The sequence below is a fragment of the Pan paniscus genome, chromosome Y, assembly GCF_029289425.2.
Source record: "Pan paniscus chromosome Y, NHGRI_mPanPan1-v2.0_pri, whole genome shotgun sequence".
Taxonomy (NCBI): domain Eukaryota; kingdom Metazoa; phylum Chordata; class Mammalia; order Primates; family Hominidae; genus Pan; species Pan paniscus.
The window spans coordinates 22,073,634-22,098,580 of NC_073273.2; the positions used below are offsets into that span (position 1 = coordinate 22,073,634).

The 24,947-nt window shown below is 42.5% G+C and overlaps 2 long non-coding RNA genes across 2 annotated transcripts; one reads left to right on the forward strand and one right to left on the reverse strand.

Annotated features, from left to right (window-relative positions):
- Positions 1-4,278: 4,278 nt before the first annotated feature.
- LOC134729872 (uncharacterized) lies at positions 4,279-7,838 on the reverse strand. Its single transcript, XR_010111374.1, has 2 exons — positions 6,634-7,838; positions 4,279-5,034 (listed from the first exon to the last, which is right to left on the reverse strand). It is a non-coding gene; the product is annotated as an uncharacterized LOC134729872 (long non-coding RNA).
- Positions 7,839-8,055: 217 nt separating this feature from the next.
- LOC129395716 (uncharacterized) lies at positions 8,056-24,809 on the forward strand. Its single transcript, XR_008622976.2, has 3 exons — positions 8,056-8,248; positions 18,229-18,319; positions 23,205-24,809. It is a non-coding gene; the product is annotated as an uncharacterized LOC129395716 (long non-coding RNA).
- Positions 24,810-24,947: the final 138 nt, after the last annotated feature.

The window sequence follows — 24,947 nt, forward strand, 5'->3', positions numbered from 1 at the left end:
ACCCTTCAAAAAGAACAAAGAGTTATTAAATTTTCTGATTTAAAATCATAATACAAAGCTACGAAAATAAAAAAAATATAGTATTGCCACAAAAACAGATACATAGATGATGAAACAGAATAGAGATCCCAGAAATAAACCCTTGCATATGTGATAAAATACTCTTCCATAAGCTTTCCATGATCACACAATAGAAAAATAAGAATCTCTTTAACAAAGAATTTTCCAAATTGAATATTTACAGAGAAAAAAATAAAGTTGGATGCTTCCTTTGTATCACATAAAAAAAGAAAAGTTTTTTTTTAATGGATTCAATACTTAAACATAAAAACTAATAAAATTCTTAGGAGTAAACATAGAGGAAAAGTTTATGACATAAGTCTTAAAACTCTTCCCTTAAGTTTGACATCAAATTCATATGCAACAAGGAAAAGAACAACGACAAAAAAAGGGACTACATTAAGCTTCAACTATTCTACACATCAAATAAAACATTTAGTGGCATACAAATGTCACCTAATAAGTGGGTGAAAGCTAGGCATGGTGGCTCATGCCTATAATTCTAGAACTTTAGGAGGCCAAGGTAGAACAATTACTTGAGGCCAAAGTTTGAGACTAGCCATGAAAACATAGGAAAACCCTGCCTTGTATAGGGTTATATATGTGCATACATACATACACACATACATGTAACAAAAAAAAGTAAAAATATTTTCTAATCACATATTTGGTAGATGTTAATTTTCAAAATATATAAATTCCTAAAACTCAACAACAAAAAAAGTTAGTAACTTGATTTAGAATGGCAAATGTTTGAAATGACTTTCTCCAAAGAAGATATAGAAATGACTAGGCATTTAAAAGGATACTCGACATCTCTCTTCTAGAAAAATGCAAAGCAAAGTCACAATAATCTACCACCTCAAACCTATTTTTAAAATAGTATGAAAGCTCTTCAAAAAATTTAAAATAAGATCATTATACAATCCAGCAAACCCTATTCTGGCTATGTATTTAAAATATACAACACATGATCCAGAAGAGATATTTGCACACCCAATTTATTGCAGCATTACTAACACAAGCCAAAAGGCAGAATAACCCAGATGTCCCTTGACCAATGAACAGATTAATAACAAGTGACACATACATAAAGTAGAATATTATTCAGTCTTTAAAAAGTCACATTATATGATAATTATTGAGAACATCATGTTAACTGAAATAAGCCAGGAACAAAGTGACAGTCTATGATTCCATTAATAATCAGGTATCTTAAGCAGACAAACTCATAGGAAAAAAAGTTAGAATGGTGTTTCTTAAGGGCTGAAGAGATGGTAAAATGGGCAGTTGTCTTAAAAGGAATTTAATTTTAGTTTCGCAAGACATAGAAGTTCTACAGATCTTTTGCATAACTATGTGAATGTACTTAACACTAACGAAATATACACTTAAAAAGAATTAAGATGGTAAATTTTACATTATGTGTTTTTACCACAATCACGATTTTTAAAAGAAAAAATATGGACTTATAAAGCTTTCCAAAAATTAAATTTTGTTCACAAAAGATTTTCTCTCACACAAAGGAAGTATAGATTTATAATTAAACACCTTGTGAAATTAAGACTATTACAATGACTATTCATCCACACAAGATAAAACAACCACTGAAAATCAGCCAAAAAATATGGAAGATAAGCCATGAGCAAAGTTAGGGACATATTTATAGAGACAAGCACACACACATATAATTTAATTTTGAAAACGTATGACCGATTTATATTTTAATTAAACCCAACATTAGTTGCCTGAGTGAAATTTGGTTTTCAATTTGGGCAAATGAAAACGTTTCTGGGGTTAAATGGATTCTTTCTTCTCCGTTTCTTGATATGGACCTGTGCTGGGGATTGGTCAGCTGTTCAAGTGAAATGCACTCAGTTTTGGTTCTGTGCCAGGATTAAACCTACGATATTTCACATGTCATATATAAACCCCGATGAAGTGTTTCTAGGAGATGGCTACCCCATAATCTATGTTTTGCCAAACGCTTACTATGAGTTTCACCACCATCCTCTTGAACGTGGTATTGTAACTAAAACCCTTCAGGAAATTCTACTTAAAACTAAAATCATGTATATCTCAAGAAACTCCTTTCTGATTTGAAATGCCTCTGTCATGTATTGTCTGCAATCAGCATCCTCTTTCAAAGAAAGTAGAAAGGACACATGAGGAAACTGATAGTGTTAGTGCATGGGAGACAGAGGTGAGGATACCCATGGCGGATGAAAACATGGAAGTTATTTCTACAGCACGATCTTGTAAGTGTCTGACTGCGATGCTCCCTTGTATATCAAATGATGTACCTTTATTGCAAGAGAAGAAACTGCGCTGTTTACCTTGACATTAAGAGGCAATTTTGAATCTCTGTCGTGATTGCTTAGGACTGAGGATTTAATGTGTTATTTTGTGGAAATCTTAGAAGCAGTAATGGGATTTAATGATCTTAACTATCATCCATCTGAAAAATCTAACGCAATTTTAAATAAAATGGCCTGCTGCTTCCACTGTTCCCTTTTTAAACCAGGAGCTGCCACTGCTTTTAACATTATGAAGGTGAATCTATGAACAGTTTGTACTATTAAAAAAAAATCCACATTGACTTGAAGTGTACAGGCAGAGTTGGAAATTATAGCATCCAAAATTATAATACATACGTAAAACGCAAAATGAAATCAACTGCTTCCCTGGAACCTATTCTAAATAATCGAGACAGTAATATGGAATTGTAAAGAAAAGTAAGAAACATACTTACTCATAAAATCTTGCAGGCAAAGTTTTTTTTCTTTTTTTGAGACAGAGTCTCGCTCTGTCACCCAGGCTGAAGTGCAGTGGCGAGATGTCAGCTCATTTCAACCTCCGCCTCCTGAGTTCAAACCATTCTCCTGCCTCAGCCTTCACTGAGATTGCAAGCACCTGCTACTAGACCCAGCTATCTTGCATATAAACTTGATATATCATTTATAAAAATATTTCTTAGATAACTAAAATATTCTACTGTGACTGTGCATTCATGAAGTTCCGGTATCTTGAATCATTGGCATGTAGTGTATGACAGTAAAATTTTACAGAAAATACACTATAACCGTTAATAAAAGGCTCTAATAAGAGAACTTTAATGCATAAGAATTGAAAAGACACCATAAATAATTTCCATTATGTTTTTAATACACTGATGCTATTCTTACATAAAGTAAAAAGGCTGGGTAAGTTGTGGTGGCTCACACCTGTAATTCCAGCACTTTGGGAGGCCGAGGTAGCAGACTGCTTTAGCACAAGAGTTCACAACATGCCTGGGCAGCATAGGGAGACCCTGTCTCTACAAATAATAATAAACAGCCAAGTGTGCTAATACACATTTGTGGTCCCAGCTGCTCAGGAGGCTGAGGCAGGAGAATTGCCTGAGCCTGAGTGGTCAAGGCTAGAGTGAGCTGTGATTGTGCATTGCATTCCAGCCCAGGTGACAGAGTGAGACCCTGCTTAAAGAAAAAAAACAAAAAAAACAAAAAACAACTACAAATTAACCAGGAATAGTGGCATGCACCTGTACTCCCAGCTACTTCAGAAGCTGAAGTTAGAAAATCATTTGAGCCTGAGAGTTTGAGTCTGCAGTGAGCCATAATTGAGCTACTGAACTCCAGTCTGGGTGACAGAACAAGGCCTTTTCATAGATAGATAGATAGATAGATAGATAGATAGATAGATAGATAGATAGAATACACCTGGAGAAAGAGTAAATTTTAAAAAATATAGTGTAATTTTTAAAATAAACTTTATGTGTATCACTTAGAAATTTATAGAACAGGCCAGGCGTGGTGGCTCATGCCTGCAATCCCAGCACTCTGGGAAGACGAAGTGGGCAGATCAATGGGCCAGATATCGAGACCAAGACCATCCTGGCTAACACGGTGGAACCCTGTCTCTACTAAAAATACAAAAAATAAGCCGGGTGTGGTGGCGGGCACCTCTAGTCTCAGCTACTCGGGAGGCTGAGGCAGGAGAATGACATGAAACCGGGAGGCAGAGCTTGCAGTGAGCCGATATCGTGCCACACCACTCCAGCCTGGGTGACAGAGTGAGACTCTGTCTCAAAAAAAAAAAAAAAAAAGAAATTTATACAACTTAGCCAGAAGAATAAAAAACAACCTCTTAACAGTTTTTCAAATTAAAAAAAAATGAGTTTGAAGAGAAGGGAATAAAGGGGACTTTCAGTTTATTATATTTTTATTTTTTGGGTCAGGGTCTCACTTTGTTGCCCACATGGAAGCACAGTGGTGTGATTACAGCTCACTGCAAGCTTGGCCTCCCAGGCTCAAACAATCCTCCCACCTCAGCCTCCCTAGTAGCTGGGAATACAGGTGTACATCACCACAACTGGTTAATTTTTGTATTTTTGTAGAGAGAGGGTTTTACCATGTCGCCCACACTAGAGTTGAGCTTCTGGGTTCAAACATTTCACCTGCCTTGGGCTCCCAAAGTGCTGGGATTGAGCCACTATGCCAACCAAGTTTTTTGTTTTGTTTTGTTTTTGAGATGGAGTCTTACTCTGTTGCCCAGGCTAGAGTGCAGTGGCATGATCCTGGCTCACTGCACCATTCGCCTCCTGGGTTCAAGTGATTCTCCTGCCTCAGCCTCGTGGGTAGTTGGGATTACAGGCACCCGCCACCGAGACCAGCTAATTTTTGTATTTTTTAGTAGAGACGGGGTTCCACCATGTCAGCTAGGCTGGTCTCAAATTCCTGACCTCATGATCCACCCACCTCGGCCTCACAAAGTGCTGAGATTATAGGCATGAGTCACTGCTCCTGGCCACCAGCCAAGACTTTTGCTTTATAAAGATATTTATGATGTGTTCTTTTCTTTTTACAGTATGTATTGCAATTATAATTGGAGATACAAAAAAAGGCGACTGTTACTGTTTGACAGCAAGGCAGTAGTATTATCTTCATCAATATTTGCAACTTCATTCACAGGAACCTGTAAGAGAAAGCCCAGACAAAACTTTAAGGCAAAGAAATTACACTTGTAAAAAGTGAGAGGACTATTTTTTTTATAATAACCAATATTCCAGGTGAGGGCTGTTCAGGATCTACCACTGCTCCATCTCACTTGATAACTCTCACACCTGCCAGGGTAAGAAGAAGCAGAGAGAAGGACAAATTCCAGTGAGTTTTCTCTCCCACTGAGGACCTGTTTGTCAAGTTTCCTACCATCAAGTAAAAGATGTACTAAAAATAAAACATGTACCCTTGCAGATGCTAGCAGAGAGGCACAAAATAGAAAAGGAGGTAAGCCCGCACACTGTGGAGGCAGAGATCCAACTTAAGATTCAAAATGCACCAGAAAGTTGTGTAAAGTTAATTAAATTACGCAAAATCTTGGAACATTAGTTTCCTCACCTGTAAAATGGGGATCATGTGCCTACTTCATAAGTTGTTTTGACAGTTAAATTCACAAAGATATTTAATAAAGCCTGCTATGGCAAGTGTTCACATTAACAAAATAGTATCAAACTTCAAAATATGGGAAAGGTATTTTGAATAATGTCAACGAGGCCAAGGACAACATGCCCAGCTTCATAATGAATCCCAGCCACATTACACTGAGGAGATCTACAGGTAACTATACTTCTTCAACAAATTCCATTAGAGAGGAAGAGCGTGGAGTCTGACAACATGACACAAATGTGACCAGTGTACAGTGACTTAGGTAGTGGGGGGTGGAATCCGACATATTCTCCGAATTGCAGCTACACAGTGAGTTCCCAGGAAACAAATGGAATGGAAAAGGCAACACAAAAGATACTACCATAAATGGGGTGAGCATAGCAGGCTCACAACCATAAATCTAAGCAGGAGACTCAAATCACAAGGAGGACCGAGATCTGTGAACAGCAGCTTGTGGTGGCATCAGGTTCAGCTTTCTGAGACCACCGCTGTGGGCAGTGTCTTTGCAGGCACATACTCAGCAGCAGTGCATCTGAACACAGATCTCAAGGCTCTTCTCTTCATTAATTATTAAGGTGACAGATGACGGATACGCTCATGTTACAACATCCCCACGCTGTGGACCAGTGAATTCAGAAACCCCCACATAAATACACAGTGAAGAGTAGAATGACAATACTGCAGGACAGGTTAGGAATGCAGGCATTCGACCCCATAGAGTCTATTTAAAATAAGAGAAGGGCCCTAGTATTGTGCTGTGGTCTCCCTATATATAGTTCTTTATTTTTCCAATTTCATAAAGGCCATACAGTTTTTCTTCCTTTCTTTACAAATGTGCTGATGAACCCATGTGTAATTAATCCTAAAGCGGTTAATTCCTCATAAAGTACAGTAACATGATTCAATTGCTATGATGAGGTTTTTCAGGTTTTTTAAATAGTGTCCCATACTCACTAATCACAAGTGAAAATTATAAGAACATGTAATTTGAACAAAGTATCTTTTCACATAGAGTAATACACAGGTTTGTACAGATTAGATGCATCATGAAAGTTGGTAACATCTGGGAACAAAAGGAACCATCCTGAGGACATAAGGAACTTAGGGACGTCAATTATTAAGAGGTTACCTGGGTTTTCATTGTCTAGACAGAAAAATTTAACGGATAAGCCCCAGCATATTAAGGTACATCCCCAACGGCTGTGGGTGATCAACTTTCCATCCAAAGCAGAGATGTAAAACATGAATGACTTCCAATGCTGCCCAAGTGCTCTGCACCTTGAAAGGCATCCCCTCAAAGCTGCAGCACCACTTGTTCCTGAGGGATCAGGTCACCAACTGTGTTTTTGAGACACTCGTCAGTCAGGACTCAGTTGAGGTGAGGCTGGTGATTTCAACTGTAAAACATCTAAACCATCATCTTTAGGTAGATTATGATGCCTGGAAATTGTGGTTTTCTCCTCTGCTGTTAGCAGATCCTGGGTAACCCAATAAATACTCTCTCTCACGCGTCAACTTCTATATCACAGGAAAGGCGCTGTAGAGGGTGACATTTTCGCGAAGGAGCCACAGCCTGCATCACCCCCTGAAAGCTCTGAAGTTGCGCACGGGTGGGCCACGCAGCAGATGGATGTCTCAGTTCCCATAGAGTTTAGCACAGCAGGCGGCTCCCTGGGCTGGAAGAGGTGCGATGCTCTGGAAACCCCCCGCGGGTGTGTATGTGAGAGGACACCGAGATGTTCAGCGGGCTGTTCAGTGAGGACCAGACCCCTCCGATTTGAGCAAGGGAGGTGCACTTCGCAGCGTCACACCGTCCTCATCGCCCAGCCAGATCTGCCCCTCAAGTCCTTCTCCGGACTCCCTTGGCGATGGGGTGGCACCGCTTAGGAAAGGCGGAGGCCCACACCGCCCTGTCCCTTCCTCCAGAGCTGCGCACCACGGGGGAGGACAGACAGCGCATGCTGGGATTGTAGTTCTCAGGTCGGCGACCAATGGGCTGCAAACCGTTAAGACACCATAACTCCCAGCACTCCTAGCTAGGGACGCGCCTCCCTATCCTTCGCTGCCATACTACACACCACCCCCAAACCCAGCGCATGCTGGGATTGTAGTCCGTTGGCCTCGCAACCAATGGGCCGGAAATACTTAAAGTACTATGACTCCCAGGATGCCTTGCGAGGTACCCGCCGTCCCGATCCTTCCTCTAGGGCTGCGCACCGCCCCCAAGCCCAACGCATGCTGGGATTGTAGTCAGGTAGGCCTGAGACCAACGGACTGGAAACTGTTAAGAGACCATAACTCCCAGCACGCCTGGCTAAGGACGCACCTCCCTATCCTTCCCTCCAGTGCTACACACCGCCTCGAAGCCCGGTGGCTGCTGGGATTGTAGTGTGCAGGCTGGGGCCCAATCGCTGGAAACCGTTAAGAGACCATAACTCCCAGCATGCCTGGCCAGGGACGCGCCTCTCTATCCTTCCCCCCGCCCCCCCCCCCACCCGGCGCGTTAAACACCGCCCCAATCCCTGTGCATCCCGGGATTGTAGTTCGGTAGCCTTGCGATCGACGTGCTGGAAACCGTTTAAGGACTATGACTCCCAGGATGCCATGCCAGGGAACCCACCCTGTTGACCTTTCCTCCAGGGCTGGGCACCGCCCCTAAGCCCAGCGCATGCTGGGATTATAGTCCGACTGTCGCGACAAAAAGGCTGGGAGTGGATCTGAGACTACAGTGCCAACACTACGGGGTAAGTTTCATCTTCTCTGAGACTACAGTTCCAACACTACGGGGAAAATTTCATCTTCTCCTCCGCCCCTCTATGTTTCCAGTGCAATTCCTCCCTGCTGTGGGGAGCCTATCTGTTCCCAAACTTCTGCGTGCGAGGAGACAGCATGGCCAGGGCAGGTGGTCTCACTTGTAATTGTGACACAGTCTCCCCACGTGCCAGTTGCACGACTGTGTGCCTGAAGTTTGATTTTTCTCTGACAAGATAGAGCCCGGGAGCTTCCGACAGCCTGCCCAGCATTGCCATAACGCTTGCTCGCGGAGAGCTGGGCGCGCCCAGACCTTTGCAGGGCCCCTCCCTCAGCCCCGACCCTTCTCCTCGCCCCTCCCCTGCCACGCCCCTTTCGACAGCTGGAAAGTCATCTACCTTTAATAACAGTCATCTTTGCAAAAAAAGAAAAAAAAAACTCTGAGAATAACCTATCTTCCATTCTATTTACTATTTATTTCCATAGTATCCATAAATAGTAGCAATTAGAAATCATAGCAAGTCAAGCAAAATTCCTGCCTTGACTGTTTCATAAACCACGATATGGCCTTGCTGTGGTTTTATTTGTATTTTGTTTTGTATTTATTGACCTTTTGGATATAAATATTTAGGTATTTGGATAGTTTTTGGAAGTATTCCGCTATTAGTTTTTGATTTGCTTTTGTTCCCTATTTAATTTTTTTTTTTTTTGTCTCTCCCTTCTCCTTAGACTCAATCATTCCACAGGTCTCGAGAACTCTGTTCATTTCCTTTAAACTTTTTGTACTTTTTTTTCCCCAGACTGATAATTTCTATTGCTGTGTCTTCTGTTTTAAATCTGTGGACAAACTCAAAATTTTTTTTCATTTCCTTATCTATTTTTTTTTATATATAAGTTCATTTCTTTGCTGAAGTTCCACATCTGTTTGTTTATGAACAGAATATTTTCTTTTTTCCCCATGAACATATTCATAAAAACTGCCTTCAAATTCTTGTCTGCTGATTGCAACATCCTAGGATAGCTTCTACTGCCTGCTTTTGATATTGTGTATGGATTACATTTTCACGTTTCTTTACAAGTCTTATGGATTTTAAAATTGTGTACTAGAAACTATAAATGACAATTATAGATAGAAACTCTGGATTTTGTTGTTTTACCTTGAAGACTTTTGTTTTATAAACAGGGTTCATTGGGCTAGTGTCAAACCAATGCTTATCTCCGCTACAGTGGGCATAGCTGAAATCTTCATTCACTTGTTAAACACATATGTCATATATGTATTATGCATAGGCGTTTTTCTAAAATAATATATTTTATTCAAGTTTCATCATCGTTATTTGTGAGAGTTGAACAAGCTACTCCACAGTTAGTGGAAGTCAGAACCTCAGTTTTATTTGATTGTAGTATTTTATATAAACGAAATTATATAGTATGTATACTTGTACATCTATTTTCTTTCTTTCCTTTTCTATCTTCTTTCTTTCCTTTTCTTCTTTCTGTCTTTCTTTATCTCTTTTCTTTCTCTTTCTTTCTTTTTCTCTTTCTTTCTTCTTTCTTTCTTTTTCCTTCCTTCTTTCTTCCTCTCTTCTTTTTTCTTTCTTTCTTTTCTGCAGGTTGGTGTGCAGTGGCATGATCTGACTGCAACCTCTGCCTACCAGGCTTAAGATATCCTTCCACTTCAGCCTTTTGAGTCACTGGGACCGCAGCCTTGCACCACCATGCCCGGCTAATTGTTTTGTGTTTTTGGTAGAGACAGGGTTTCACCATGTTGCCCAAGCTGGCATGTCTACTGTCTTTTATGCAACATTACATTTGTGATATTCACCCACCATTTGCAAGCAGCTATAGTCTGTTCATTTTAGAAAGTAGTTTTTACATTTTAGTAAAATATGAAAATACATAAAATTAACCATTTTAGTATTGTTTTGTGTGTGTGCAGTTTAAAGAAATTAAATACATTCACATTGTTTTGCAACGACTGTCCACGTTCATAAGGAACTTTTTTTCAATCTTTTAAAACTGAAGATCTGTACCCAGTAAACAGCACTCCCTTCCCATTGCCCTTTGTGTAGTCCCTGGGAACTACTCTTCTACTTTGTGTTTCTATGAACTTAACTGCTCTAAATATCTCTTATGAGTGGAAACATACAATATAGCAAAAAAATCATGAGGAAGAATAATGTATACTATATAACATATGTTTATCCATTTTAAGAAAAATGCTAGCAGAGATCAGGTCATGGTGATTATAGAGAAAGGTAGGTAACAGTGAAAAGGGGATTGGGTGCATTAAATTTACGACGTGATGCCTCAAGTGCCAGAGCAGTGAGCTTTCTGCCCCACTCGCAGGGCTGGTCAATGGTGCGGCTGGGACCCTATTCGAGCAGCCTGACTTCCAGAGCCCATGCTTAGTACAAACTTCAGTGAATCATGAAAGCAATTCCAACAACAGGCACTTAAGGGCTCTGAGATTTTATCACAGCCTGTTCTTCATGGATAGCAACTTCAGAGAAGAGTGACAGCTGTGAGGTTCCAGAAGCCACACCTCAGGTCCCCCAGTTCCTCCCCAGCAGCTGGGGTCCAGCTGCAACAGGGCCTGATGCCGGCCAGGGAACCATGGCCACAGGCTGTGTGAGGCTGGCGGCAAGACAGGCTCCCCTCCTGCCCTCTGCTCATCTGCTAGGTCTTTGCCTTTTATTCTGATTGTGCTGCTCCAGGCTTGGAACCAAGCCAGAAATTCCTCTTGAGTCTGAAGATGATGATTGTTTCCAGCTATCTGGAACCGCTGCATCTCCTGGAGGACTTTAATCTTCTGGAGACAGAGGGAAAGACAGGATGCTGACAGGGCCTGGGTGAGAGACTCTGTAGGGGCCTTATAAAAGAAGAAGGGAGCAGGGCTGGTCTATGGGGTGTTTCTTTTAAGAGGCTGTCACCTCTCCTCCAATATCATGCAGCCCTAACTTGTTCTCAGAGTTGAATGTAAACAGCCCTCCCTCTAGGAACTTGTCATCAACTTCACTCCCCTGACTGCACCCTGCATTAGGATAGGTCTCCTCCTTCTCTGTGTATTACTCCCTTTCAATAAATCTTAGATGTGGAAGACGGGACCAGGGAATGTCCTGCCCAGGGTGATTTCTGATTTCCACCTCCACCCTCCCGCAAAGTGAGGACTTCAGCTACTGCTCACCTTTGTGTTTTTCTGGGTTTTGATCATATTTCTCTGGAAGACAGAAAGCCAAAGACCATCAGAAAGGTCCGCTGGTCCATGAGTAGCCTCCATTTCCTGGGATTTCCAAGCTTCACCACCAACAGAGCCACCAGGGTCAGAGAATGTGCACAAAAGAGGCCTTGCAGCTCTGCAGCTTCACTACTCAGGGAGTGGGACTGATGGCTGCTGTTCAGCCTCCATCACTCATGAGTAAAATACCCTGTTTACGGGGTGGGGAGGGCTGTGAGGCCCTTGCAAGAAATTTTGGCAAGGACTGAGATCTAGGAACTCAGTTCAAGACTCTCTTCTCCCAGACCTCAGGATCCTGGTCCCTGACCCGTCTGCTCCAGGCTCACTCACATCCACACACTCCTTCATGGCAATGTCCAGCATCACCAGGTCAGTGAGGAATGTCTCCAGAGAGGGCATGACACCTGCACCATCAGAGTGGTAGTGGTGAGGAGCACCTGCTCTCAGGTGCCCACCCAAGTCCTGTCCCCTGAAATCTTATAAACCCCTGCCTCCTGGCGCCCTCTACCTAGGTTACCCACTTGGAGTAGCTGAAAACCCTCAGCTCTCTTTTCCCAATTCTCTATGTCTTTCCATTAGCTGTCCTCTATGGCCATTAACCTCACCATAATTACCTCCTTGGTGGGATTTTAATAAGCCACAAGGTCATGTGGTCCCTGGCTCCACCTGTTTTAAAAGCCACAGGGAGCCCAGCTCTCCCAGGCCTTCCTCTGGTCTGTCTAATGAAGGTGTTTTAGGCACTGCAGCCCCAGGAGAAAAGGGCTGGAGTAGAAAGCCCCTCTGCTTTTTTGATTTGGAGGTCTCCAGCTGGGAGAAATAAGCTCTGTTCCCTGAAACCCTGGAGCCCTTCCCCACTACAGGTACATTCACCTTCTGCTGTCACAGCTTCATCTGGGCTCTCTGGGGCTCCGCTACAGGGTAGACAACTTATAGGTCTCCATCTGCTAGGATGAGGGACAAGGTCAGTGAAAATATGCTTCTTTCAGTTGTGCCTCAGCCACACTAACCTTGGACACGGATAAGTGGCCTGAGTCAGCTTGTCTAGTGCTCTGACCACCTCCAGTGAGCTCTGACTCTAGACTCCCTCCCAGGTCCAACACTCCCTGGATGTGTCATTTTGGGCATGCAGTCGGGTTTCCCTGAGCTCTTTCCTCAACTGGAAAGTGTGGTGGGAACCAACTACCTCACAAGGCCTCTTAACACCTCGGTTTCATGTGGCTGTCATGATTGCTGTCACCGTCATCCCTCTCAGGATGAGCCAGACACAAGCACCCTCAGATTCTCTTTCTCCCTGAGCCCCATGATCGCCTTGTGAGGCCTGCCCAACAGGCTCATCATTCCTACATTTTCCACATAAGAAAACAGAGGCCCAAAGGGGCAATGACATGCCAAGGACCCCGCAAGAGAGGCCAACTCCTCCCTCAACCTGGAGGGACTGTCCCAGCTGTCCTCATCCAACACCCTAGCATCACCACTGACCAGCATTGCATCTTCTAAACTCTATGAGTGACAATATTCCCAGCCAGGCCCTGTGGTGGTGGACATGGTTCTGAGAATTGGGAATCTAAGGTGGAGGAAAAGTTAAATATTTAATATGAACTCAATTGAACATGGGCACAAACAATGGTCACCAAGTCCTGGAACAGGTTGTATGAGCCCCTTGAGGTATTCATCCAGCGCTGTTTCAGAGAAACCTTTCAATCCATTCCTATACGTTAGTGATTGAAAAAACAACAGATAATTGCAAAAACAAGTCGATCTTTTGTGTTCCTTGAGCCCAGTTGTGAAGGGCACCTGTGACTGCACCTCATGCCAAACAACTCATTACGAAAAGAGCTAGGGTTCCAGACTGTGCCGAGGTTTCATGAGACCTCTCCTTTTCTGTACATGGACAGGTGGCCGACTCTGGAGCCCAGGCTTTTGCTTCCCAATCTGGTAATGAATCCTCCATAGTCTGGTGAGTGTAAATATACATATATATATGTATATAAATGTGTATATATACATATATAGATGCATATATATGTATATATATATAAAATATACATATAAATATACATATATATATTTTCTTTCTCTCTTTCCCATTGCAATTTGCTTATTATATTATTTGCTTATCATGTCTGCATTGCCATACACTTGGGATAAAGGCTGTTTATCCTTAAAACTATTGTGGGTGCCTTTTCTTTTCCCCTCGTGCCTTTCCCACACAGGAGCGCAGGTGATGGAATCTCGAAGTGACCTCACTTCCTTAGTTACAAACTCAAAGGAAGTTGAGAACTCTGGTAACCTGGAGCCCTCATTCTAGAGACAACCTTGTATTTACTAAGGAGAGTGTGAAGACAGCAAGATGTTCTCCTACTATGTCTTGAATTTCTGAGGCTCTCATCTCAGGAAGGCTTGAACTGAGAAACTTTTTTTTATGATGGAGACAGTGCTCATTCTGCACCACTGGCTCTTCTGGCCATTTGGAAGGGGTTACCCATGGATAACACAAGGCCATCCATGGCAGGCCTATCCAGGCCAGGCCTCACCTTTGATATCATCTCGGTAGCCACACACCCCTCCTCATCGCCACGTCTCGTGGGAAAGAAAGAGATAATGGGTCCTTTCTTGACAGGAGCAGGTTTCCATATATTGGGAGGCTAAAATCCTGTCAAATTTACACCACAGGTTACAGCTGGCAGGAGGGGAAGGTGAGTGCTGGGGATCACCTTTGTCTGTTCAGATGTTTATTCTAAGGCTTCAAGCTGTCATCTTGTTTTCTCCCTGGCTGGAGGTCTATGCAAATGCTCCTATGTGCCTGATATGGGGAGTAGACTTTCTAACTGGAATTTCCTCTGCGGGGAAAGCCAGGATGCCATTGATGCCTCTTGGCCAGGCTTCCAGGCACTCTCTTTGCAGAACTCTATTCAGGAGATCCCTGAGGAGCTGTTTGATGAGTTCAACTACTCTATCTCATTGAACAAAAGGCAGGTGCACCATGCCAACAACCATGGCCCGTGCTAGTCTGGAGTCAAGGTGGGCACAGAGAGGTCTCCAAATGGAAAAGACCAGGGAAGCCCAGGACCATGACCCAAATGTGAGGATTCCCCAGAAACCGTTTAGGGCTTTCTCCATTAAGTACCCACAGTTCCTTCCCAGAGGAATCTGGCCTCCATTAGTCCATAATGGCAACTTAGGTGCACAGTAACCAGTCATATGCTTGCAGGAATGTCAAAAGAAACACTTCTGTGTTGTTTTTACTTTACATTAGGTTGTGAGTATCTTTGCATGTTGCTATTATTTTTATTGTTATATCTACCCACCCCAGATACTTCCTGTAGCAGGCAGCTTCATTGCCTTGCCAGACCTTCTCTAAGTCTTAGAAGTTCACACTGTTACCAGAGAGAGGTTTTACCCAAAAAGTGGGAGTTATGCAAAAGGGTCTTATGAGACTCTATACATGTGTCTCCCAGAGCCCACCTCTATAGCCTCATCAGGACAGGAGATTTGCCCTCATATGTCTTCATAAGATTCCATAAGTGGAGCCTTTCCCTCAGTAATTTAGCCTTTTATTACTGGTTGAGCCTGACATAGTAAATTCTATTTCCACTTTAGCCATGTTACAGGGAATATACTTTTTGTTTTTTTTTTTTTTGATACGGAGTCTTGCTCTGTTGCCCAGGTTGGAGTGCAGTGGCACAGCCTCTGCTCACTGCACTCCGCCTCCTGGGTTCACACCGTTCTCCTGCTTCAGCCTCCTGAGTAGCTGGGACTACAGGCGCCTGTCACCATGCCCAGATAATTTTTTTTCTGTGTGTGTGTGTGTTTTTTTTTTTTTTGGTAGCGACAGAGTTTCACCATGTTAGCTAGAATGGTCTCCATCTCCTGACCTCATGATCCACTCGCCTTGGCCTCCCAAAGTGCTGGGATTACAGGTGTAAGCCACCATGCCTGGCCGCTACAGGGAATATCTTATCTGTGTCCTAATAGGCTGTAACAGTTTGCTATGACTTCCGTAATACAGTACCACAGGCTGAAGTTCTTTAACGACAAAAATGGAATGTCTCACAATTCTGGAAGTTAGAAATCCAACCTCAAGCTACTGGCTGTGTGGTTTCTCTGAGGTCTCCATCCTTGGCTTGTAGATGATCATCTTCTATCTCTGTGTTCACAAGATCTTCTCTTGTGCTTTTCTGTCCTTCCTGCCTCTTCTAATAAGGGCTCCAGTCATCTGGAATTAGGATGCACCCCAATTAATTCACTTAACTACATTTGCAGAGGCTATATGTTCAAATATAGTCACGTTCTGAGGCACTAGGTGTTAGGACATGAACATATAATTTTTAGGAAGGGAATGCAATCTAGCTCACAACATTTACTAATCCCTTGTAGATTATAGTCTCCCAGGAAAATGATTACTCAGTGAAAGAGTGGGAAAGTGTAAAGTTTTAATAGGTAAAGCCGGAATATATTCCAAAAGGGTTGTGAAAGGTATACTGTAAATAGTAGTTTCTGAATTTATCTACTTTTGTGTATCCAGACCCCCTTGGATGTTAACATTCTTTTAATTTTTTTGTCAATCTGCTATCTATGTGGCAAAAAATTATGTTTCTATTTCAATTTTTCAACTGATATATTTGAGTTACCTTTCAGTTGATTTATACCTATTTGGATTTTCTGTTCCCTCAGTTAACCTGCTCAATTCCTTGGCCCTCTGAGGGGTTTCTCTCACCTTGGAGTCCCCGAGCACTGACACCTTTGTCAGGTGTGGGGTTGCTGTAGTTGTTTCTCAAGACTCCTTTTAAGGTTTTAAAAGACCCAGTTAAGTTGCTTTAAGTCAAAAGGGTTGTCTTAGGGTATCTTGTCCTGTGCCCTGTCTCTAAAATAGAAAGAAAGTGAGGCTTCCCCATGCCCTTTCCTCTATGTCAGGGACAGACATAGAGCCTCAGGTAGCTTAAAGGGAATTTCATGCAACCCTCACCGTGGAAGATTCTCATTCTTACCTGTGTTTTTCTGAGCAGCCATTTGACATCACAGAGCCTTGTTTTCTCATTTGTAGACTGAGAATGTTTTTTTGAGAATTCTCTGGGATAATGTTCTTCATAAAGATTATTAATACAAGTGGGTGCTGTTGTCTTACAGCTGATATGATATCGTGAAGGCCTTGAATGTATTCATGGTTTAATTATTCTCTACCTGCACATTAAGTTTGATATCAGAGGCCTAAAATCTTTTTCACCATAAACACCCATGTCCTCCACATGCCCAAATCTCTGAAGGATGGGGATTTCCTGATCTGAGCTCCACATTCCAGGCCTCTGGTGTTTCATGGTCTTGCCATGAAAGGTCTTGTCCCCTCCCCAAGAGGAAATGAGTCTATTCTGAACCTAGAGGTGTGAATGATGCCAATGCGCCAAACCAGGCACAACGGAGAAGCTGACAAAGTCCCTGACAGCACCTTCCAGGGTCAAACTCTCTTCTTCTTTAACATTTTTCTCAACTTTTACCAGGACTTCCCCACCACTCTATAGTTTCTGGACCAGCTGTGTAGTAGTTGAGCATATGTCTTCTCCAAGGCACAGTGGTGACTCTGCCAGCTACTAACTGTGTCTTAGGATACCAGTGCATCTTTATCAGCCTCAATTTGCAGTTGCAATTCTCTATAGAGAATTGTAAAATGAGCCTCTGTTCTGTACGAGAGACGTGCAAGGGGAGAAGAAAACACACACACAAAAAAACCTTTAAGGGTAAACAAGCCTTATCTCATGCAAATGGCAGTGCAGCTATAATAAGCAAATTGCAATGGGAAGGGGAGAAGGGAAACATATATACATATTTACGTTTACCAGACTGCAGAGGATTCATTACCAGACGGGGAAGCAATAGCCTCGACTCCAGAGTAGGTCACCCATCCGTGCACAGACAAGAAGAGGTCTTATGAACTTTCGGCGTGGCCTAGGGCCCTAGCTCTTTTTGGAATGAGTTGTTTGGCATGAGGCCCAGTCACGAGGGCTCTTCACAACTGGGCTCAAGGAACATGAAAAGGTTAACTTGTTTTTGCAATTGTCTGTTGTTTTTCAATAACATATAGGAATAGATTGAAACAGATACTTCTCCAAAACAGTGCTGGACGAATGCTTCAAGCGGCTCATGCAACCTGTTCTGGGACTTAGTGACCATTGCTTTTGTCCATGTTCAATTGAATTCAAATTGAATATTTAACTTTCCCCCACAACCTTATATGGTTTTTGTGAGAAATGAATGGCATAAAACATGAAAAGTGGATCCCTAATGCTTGGCTTTGTGGAAAGGCTGCTGGGGCATGCTCTGATTTTTCGTATTTATTATTTTTTTTCTCTTCTTTCACCCCAGAAGGTCTTTCATGTCACAATGACTCATGTCCCTCTATAATTGGACAATTATATAGAAAACAAACATGTTCTTACATTTGTAAAGGGCGTTTGAGCTTCCTGTTAGCTGAACTTTGTCCTTGAAACAGAGAGATCCTGTTATCTCTCTGAGTGTGCCCCAGGCACACTCAGACATAGCTAAAGAGGTTGTAGTTAGGGCTTATTTATTCATCACGTATATATAATGCAGTTTTCAGACATTTGGCATAATTCAGTGAAGACAGCAGATGACAGTTCCTGGGCCACAATTTACTTCAGGGAGTCAGACACTGAGAGTGGACATCATAAGCAGGTCATGTTCACGGAACGTGAGATCTGACGTTCTCATGCTCTTCTCTAGGAATGGATGCACCTGTCAGCTTCTGATCAGAATGACAGACCCAGGATCAAGCATAACATTTAAATAGATGAAGAAAACTTTTTTCCAAAAGGTAACATCGCTTTATGATAAAAATTCTCAACAAATTAGGTGAAAATAAATTCACTTCAAAGTATTAAAGGCCATGTATTACAAATGAATAGCTGGGTGGACAGATGTGCCATAAGGCAAGGGCATCCGCTTCCCTAGATACATATCCAGGGGCACAGAGAATGAGCAGTTCCAGGGTTGTGCTTCACCTGAGGTCCTCTCCAGGTCGGTTTCAAGAGGACAGGACTGCGGTTCTGCATCCACCTCTGTGGAGAGCTGGAAGTAAAACGAGCTATGCCCCACCTCAGCCCGATGTAGACAATGGCTACAGAAAAGACTGTTTTCTTCCTCATAAATAGGGGTGCTCGAAGTGGGTAACCTCGATTGTTTCACATACTCATAAGTGTCTGCCAGCCTTGGTTCTTCATTGGTGAACTAAGACTCTTTGCTCTGAGACTCTGCAAAAATGCTTCTACTCCCTGAGGCCCTTCAAATCACGCAGAGGCATGGCCACTCCAGAGGGATTTTGGGTAGATAAAGATGGGATAGAGCTAAACGTGCCACAGCACTGGACCCTGACTCTGAAGTCACGGGAAAATGCCAGTTCCTGTTGGGTTTTCGAGCTCCTCATTTGAAAGTCGTTTTAAATAATTTCCCTGGATAAGGGGAGGGTGCCTCATGAGTAAATAGCACACCCCAAATGGTGGAGGCAAAGAGAGGGCAATGGAGGATTCCAAGGTCACTCATTGTACTTGGAGCCTTCTGATCCTGCTCCTTTGTCCCCTGGAACTCTAAAGAGTCAGTGTCTTGAGGACGCAAAAAAATGGTACCTGATTTTTTTCCATAATGTTCCTGCATGGGGCTGCAGTGTTAGTGATGGCCTTGAGGTGGTTACAGCCTGCTGTGTTTCTGGTGCCTATTGAGATTTGCCGGAGCAGCTGGAGCAAGTAAGAGTCACACACCTCATGTTATTATCGACAGTTTCCACATTGCCCACTTAGCCAATCTCTTTTCCCTTGCACTCACCCTTTGCCAGCTACCTTGGTGGGCCCAACATGTAGCACAGAAAATGATTACATCATGGCTGCATGCCCCTCTGAGGACAGAACAGTCTGAAGACAGCTCGACAAAAGCACTAAAGCAAGTATATATAAAAGAAAAGAGCAAGGACTATCATATAAAGTAGAATGTTGAGAAGAGCTGCAAAGTCATTGCATGTGGGTACCCAAAGGCCTCACTGAGGTGATCTTTAATCCATGATGAGAATGACAACAGGGAGGCATCTCTGCACAAGAATGTGTCAGCGAGAAGCCACCCTTGGTGAAGAGTCTTACAGGTGTGAGTTTGGCAGAGATTAGAAAGGGACCAATATGGTACAGACAGCCTGAGGAAGAGATAAGCAGAGGCATGGAGAATCCTGGGGCTCGGGAGATGAGGCTAGATATCTGCTCCTTCTGACAACATGGCCCTAAAACTTAGCACCTTTCAATAGTATATACTATATCACAATTTGTGTGGACCAGAATCTGGACACAGTTTAGTTAGCTGCCTCTGCCTTCACGTCCCTTATGAGATTGCGGAAGTGATCTCAACTGAAGGTGGACCAGGAAAGCATCAGACTTTAAGCTCATGCTTGTGAAAATTGGCAGGGTTAAGTGTAGACTGAGAGCATGACCTTACTTCTGTCTACTGGCCTGAGCACTCTCTCCGTTCTTTGTTATGTGCGTCTGTACATAGAGCATCTCATAGCATTGGAGCTTGCTTCCTCTGTTCGAGGAATACAATTGAGAGACAGAATTAGGCAAACAGGTTCACACAAAAAGAGACAGAAAGAAAGGGAAAGACTGAGGAAGCAAATAGGAAAAACCCAGTAGGAGGAATAATGACAGCTTTAAAAAAAATCTTGAGAGTTACAATAATTTGTATTAAAATTGTAACCCCCCGTGTAATGCTATAAGGAGATAGGTTGTAATTAACTCCTGAGGTTGAGGCCATGATGATTGAGATTATTGGCTTTATACAAGAAACCCCAGGGGGATGTCTGTCTCCTACCAAATGAGAATAAAACTTGATGTGTGCAGTCTGAAATTCAGAAGAGTCATCACCAGAGCTCAACCATGCTAATACCCTGATCTCAAGTTTCTAACCCCTAGGAGTGTGAGAAATTAAATCCTGTTGTCTATAAGCTGTCTAGTTCATGGTTCTTTGGTATAGCAGCCTGAACTAATACAAAAGTCATACACTATTGTGTATTCCATTCGACAAAAGCTGAATTTGTGCCTCCAAACTATCAAAAAAAAAAAAAAAAAAGACTTTAAAAATTGGATATTTAGAATGAAAGATAAGAAACAGCTTGTTGAAACACTTACGTTTCCTCTGCTTATAAGATTTTTAAAAATTGGCTGGAATTTGTTGGAACCAATATGGTCAACTGAAGTCCATGGAGAATGAGTTTGCTGATGTTAGAGCCCAAATTTCCACTGCATGTTTCATACTAACTCTCCCTGAATATTCATGTGACCTGTGAGGAAGCAAGAGGAGATGACTGTGCATGTCTCATGACTTTCCATATTACTACTTTTCTTCCAGCAATCCCCTCCTAATCCAGAGCCCACTTCTTAAGCTTTTTTTAATCAACACTGTCAAATTGTTCATTGTTGGTATATGGAAATGCAGTTTTTGTTTCTGTTTTGTAAAAATAATTATTTTATCTCTCAAATCTAGATTACCAATTCATTCAGAATAAATATGCTGTATATATTGGTAGTCATTTAACTTTTTCCAATAAGCTATCCAATTTCAATGTGTCTAAATGTGTAAAAATGTTGAATTGTGTTAGATTTTCCCTGACTCTCACCTGTCATTTATCAGTCAGAATTACATTGCTGCACACATAGAACTTTCATTTCTGGGGCCGGGCCTGGTGGCTCATGCCTACATTCCTAGCACTTTGTGAGGCTAAGGCAGGTGGACCACCTGAGATCAGGAGTTCGAGACCAGCCTGGTCAACATGGGAAAACCCCACCTCTACTAAAAATACAAAAATAAGCTGAGTGTGGTCGTGGGAGCCTGTATTCCCAGCTACTTTGGAGGCTGACACAGGAGAATCACTTGAACAATCCCACAACAAAAAACAACGAAAGTTAGTCTTCATGTCAAAAGTCTTCAATGGATTTTTTTTATCACAGGATTGCTTAGTGCAACATTTAATGGAATAGATGCATGCTACTGAGATGTAGTTCTCCAAGATTCTCTTAGAGTTTGTTGTTTTGTTGTGTCTTATATCAAATATCTGTCCTGTTCCAGGCTATTTTTGAAAGATTTTTGTACACAAATAACCTGGAAAAATGGTACTAGTTTTTCTCTTCAGGTGAATGGCAGATAATTACTCAATCAATATAATAAAGACAATTTTTCTCTGTGAGGCAAAGGTTGGACAGGTTTGCATGTAACCTACTTTAAAAAGATTGAGGTTTCTTAGTCTTGAGTCTGCTCAGCTGTGGCACAAATCTTCCCTGTGTGCAATGTCCATCTGAGCCTTTTGAAATCCCTCTAAAAAATGTAATATGGACAAGGACAACTAATACAAACATGAGGCTTTTGCCTCCAGGTAGGCAGTAAATAGTAGGTATTTTTTTCACACTTCAGTGTCTCATGCCTTCTACCAGCATCCATGAAAATGGAAGGTTAATAGGTTGGTTTACAAATGGGATAAAATCTTAGATCCTTCACAATTCTTTAATTTTGGAGATGAGAATGGGATGCTGAGATAAACACAACTTTCTGAAAGGGGAAGAGGCACAAATACTTGAAGAGCTTGCAAGGGATATGAGAAGTTCCCCTAGGACCAACAGCAAATTCTCTCAGTCAAGTGGTAAGTTTGGTGAAACAATGGATCAAGACTCTGCTGTCTGCTAATGAGGCTGATCCTTGAGAAGATTATAATAATGAGCCTGAGAGTTTTGCATGTTCTTTTTTCTCCTGCTGGAAAGATCAAGGAGTTCTTAAAGCTAATGTTGAGGCTTGGATGAGTCCAAAACACGAGAAGTTCATGTGGTTCAGCTGTGAGCAGATAAAAGGCTACTAAAAGGCTACATTAAACAGGTCTTGTAAGTCTCTCCTTTACCCACATGAAGGAACCCACTCCCTCTGCACTTCTAATTTTTTTTTCCTTTGTCTATAGCTAACTTCAGCAACTTTAAGTATTAAACTACATAAGATTGGAGATTTGGATGGGGGAACACAAATGTATATAGCTCTGGTTAAATAGTTTTGGGGACGTTCTGGGAGAATTTTCTGCACCCAGAAACGTTGTCCAAGGGGAATCATGAGAAAATGGGCGACCCCGTGTGCCTTCGTCCCCTCCCACTTCCTCGCCCACCCCTCCATCAGGGATCCCATGTATTCCAAGATGACACGTGTTTTGGTTGTCTTTGGGCGACACCTAGCGGCGACCATTATTGAAAATGTAAGCCGTACAGAACAGAAAAAGCTCTGGTCGTCTGCGCACAGCTCACTCACTGCAACGTCGAATTCTGGGGTTAAGCAGTCCTCCTGTCTCAAGTTCCTGAGTAGCTGAGAATATAGGCATGTGCCACACTGCTGGGCAATATTTTTAAGTAGTGGTAATCTCTCTCGATGTGTTGCCCAGGTTAGTCTCAAACTCCTGACCTCCATCCTCCCCACTTTGGTCTCCAGAAGTCCTGGGATTACAGGCATGAGCCACTCTGCTCACTCCTATAATTTGATGTTTTCAACAATACTATGTAATGAAATGCATCAATAAGACATTTTGCAAAAGAAAAGTGACTATCACGATATAAACTTGTATACTTATCATGTGCTCACATGAATGCATGTGCGTGTCTGTTTGAATGTTTTCTGAGAACTGATACTCTTTTCCCCAGGGACACTGGTTGAAGAGCTGTGAGGACTGTCTGGGTGGGTGTCCTGGGCCCGGAAACGTAATCCAAGAGAGATCAGAAGACCGGCGACCCTGTGTGCCTCCATCTCCTTCTCCTTCCTCGACAACCCCTAAACCAGGGACCCCACCCATTCCAGGCTGGCTTGTCGTTTGTTTGCCATTTGGTGTCACCTAGTGGTCACTGTTATTGAAAATGGAGGCATCACTCCCAAACTGGCCACCTGTGCACAGTCAGGGAAAACTGGTTTCTCTCGGGCCCCACCCTGACCTCAGGGGCACTCCTTCCCTCCCTCCCCCCATGCCTTTTTGCATAGGAAACCTCCACCCTGGCTGGGCCTCATTGCTTATTTATTTATTTATTTATTTATTTATTTATTTATTTATTTATTTAGAGACAGAGACATTTTCGCTCTTGCAGTCCAGGTTGAAGTGCAATGGAGCCAACTCGGCTCACTGCAACCTCTCCATCTCAGATTCAAGCCATTCTCCTGCCTCAGCCTCCCCAGTAGCTAGTATCACAGGCACCCGCCACTACGCCCAGCCAATTTTTGTATCTTTAGTAGAGACGTGGTTTCCCCATGTTGGCCAGTCTGGTCTCGAAGTCTTGATCTCAGGTGATCCAGCCACCTCAGCCTCCTAATGTGTTGGGATTACAGGCGTGAGCCAGGGTGCCTGGCCTATCATTTGTTTTTCTTTCTTCCTTTTTTTTTTTTTTTTAATAAGCATGAACAGTTCTACCTGGGTTTTAAAAATTGTGTGAAAGAAAAATATATCTTGGGGCTTCCAAATCACTAAAGTAAAGGCAAAAGTCAAGCTGGCAACTGTTTAGGGCCTGCCTGCCATTCTATTTCAAAGTCACTCCTCTGCTTTTTCCTTTTTTTTTTTTCTTCTTTCTTTTATGAGATAGAGTCTCACTCAGACTCTCACGCTGGAGCCCAGTGGAACGATCTCGGCTTACTGCAACATCAGCCTCCTGGTTTCAAGCGATAAATGCATATTTGATTGCCTCCTTTGGAGAGGCTAATTAGAAACTCCAAAGAATGCAACCATTTGTCTCTTAACTACCTGTGACCAGGAAGTCCCCTCCTCGCTTTAAGTCTTCCCGCCTTTGTTAAGTTGTCCCGCCTTTGCAGACCGAACCAATGTTCATCTTGCATACGTTGATTGATGTCCCATGTCTCCCTAGAATGTATAAAATGATAATATTCTTTGATTACCTTAGGCACATGTCCTCAGAACCTCCTGAGGCTGTGTCACGGGTGTGCGTCCTGAACCTTGGTTAAATAAACTTTCTAAATTAACTGAGACCTGTCTCAAGTTTTCAGGGTTCACAACGGAAAGTGCATTATAGCTCCACCGTAGACTTATCATTAAGAAAAACTATCCTAAATCTCTGTAGATGCAAAGAAACCAGCTGCATGTAAACTGTAAGAAACTAAATGGCACTTACTACAAGTAAATGAATAAATGCTGAGAAAAAAATCATGAACCGCTCACCTTTCAAAGAAGCAATCATACTATGAATTCTGTGTAATTTCCAGAGCCAGTTTGTTTCATAAGCTGTCCCCACCAAACTTGGAAACTATTATGCCGAGCTAATTTTTGTATTTTCATAGAGACAGGGTTTAACCATGTTGGCTACGCTGGACTCGAACTCCTGACAACAGGTGATCCGTTGGCCTCAGCCTCTCAATGTGCCGGGACTACAGGCTTGAGCCACTGAAGC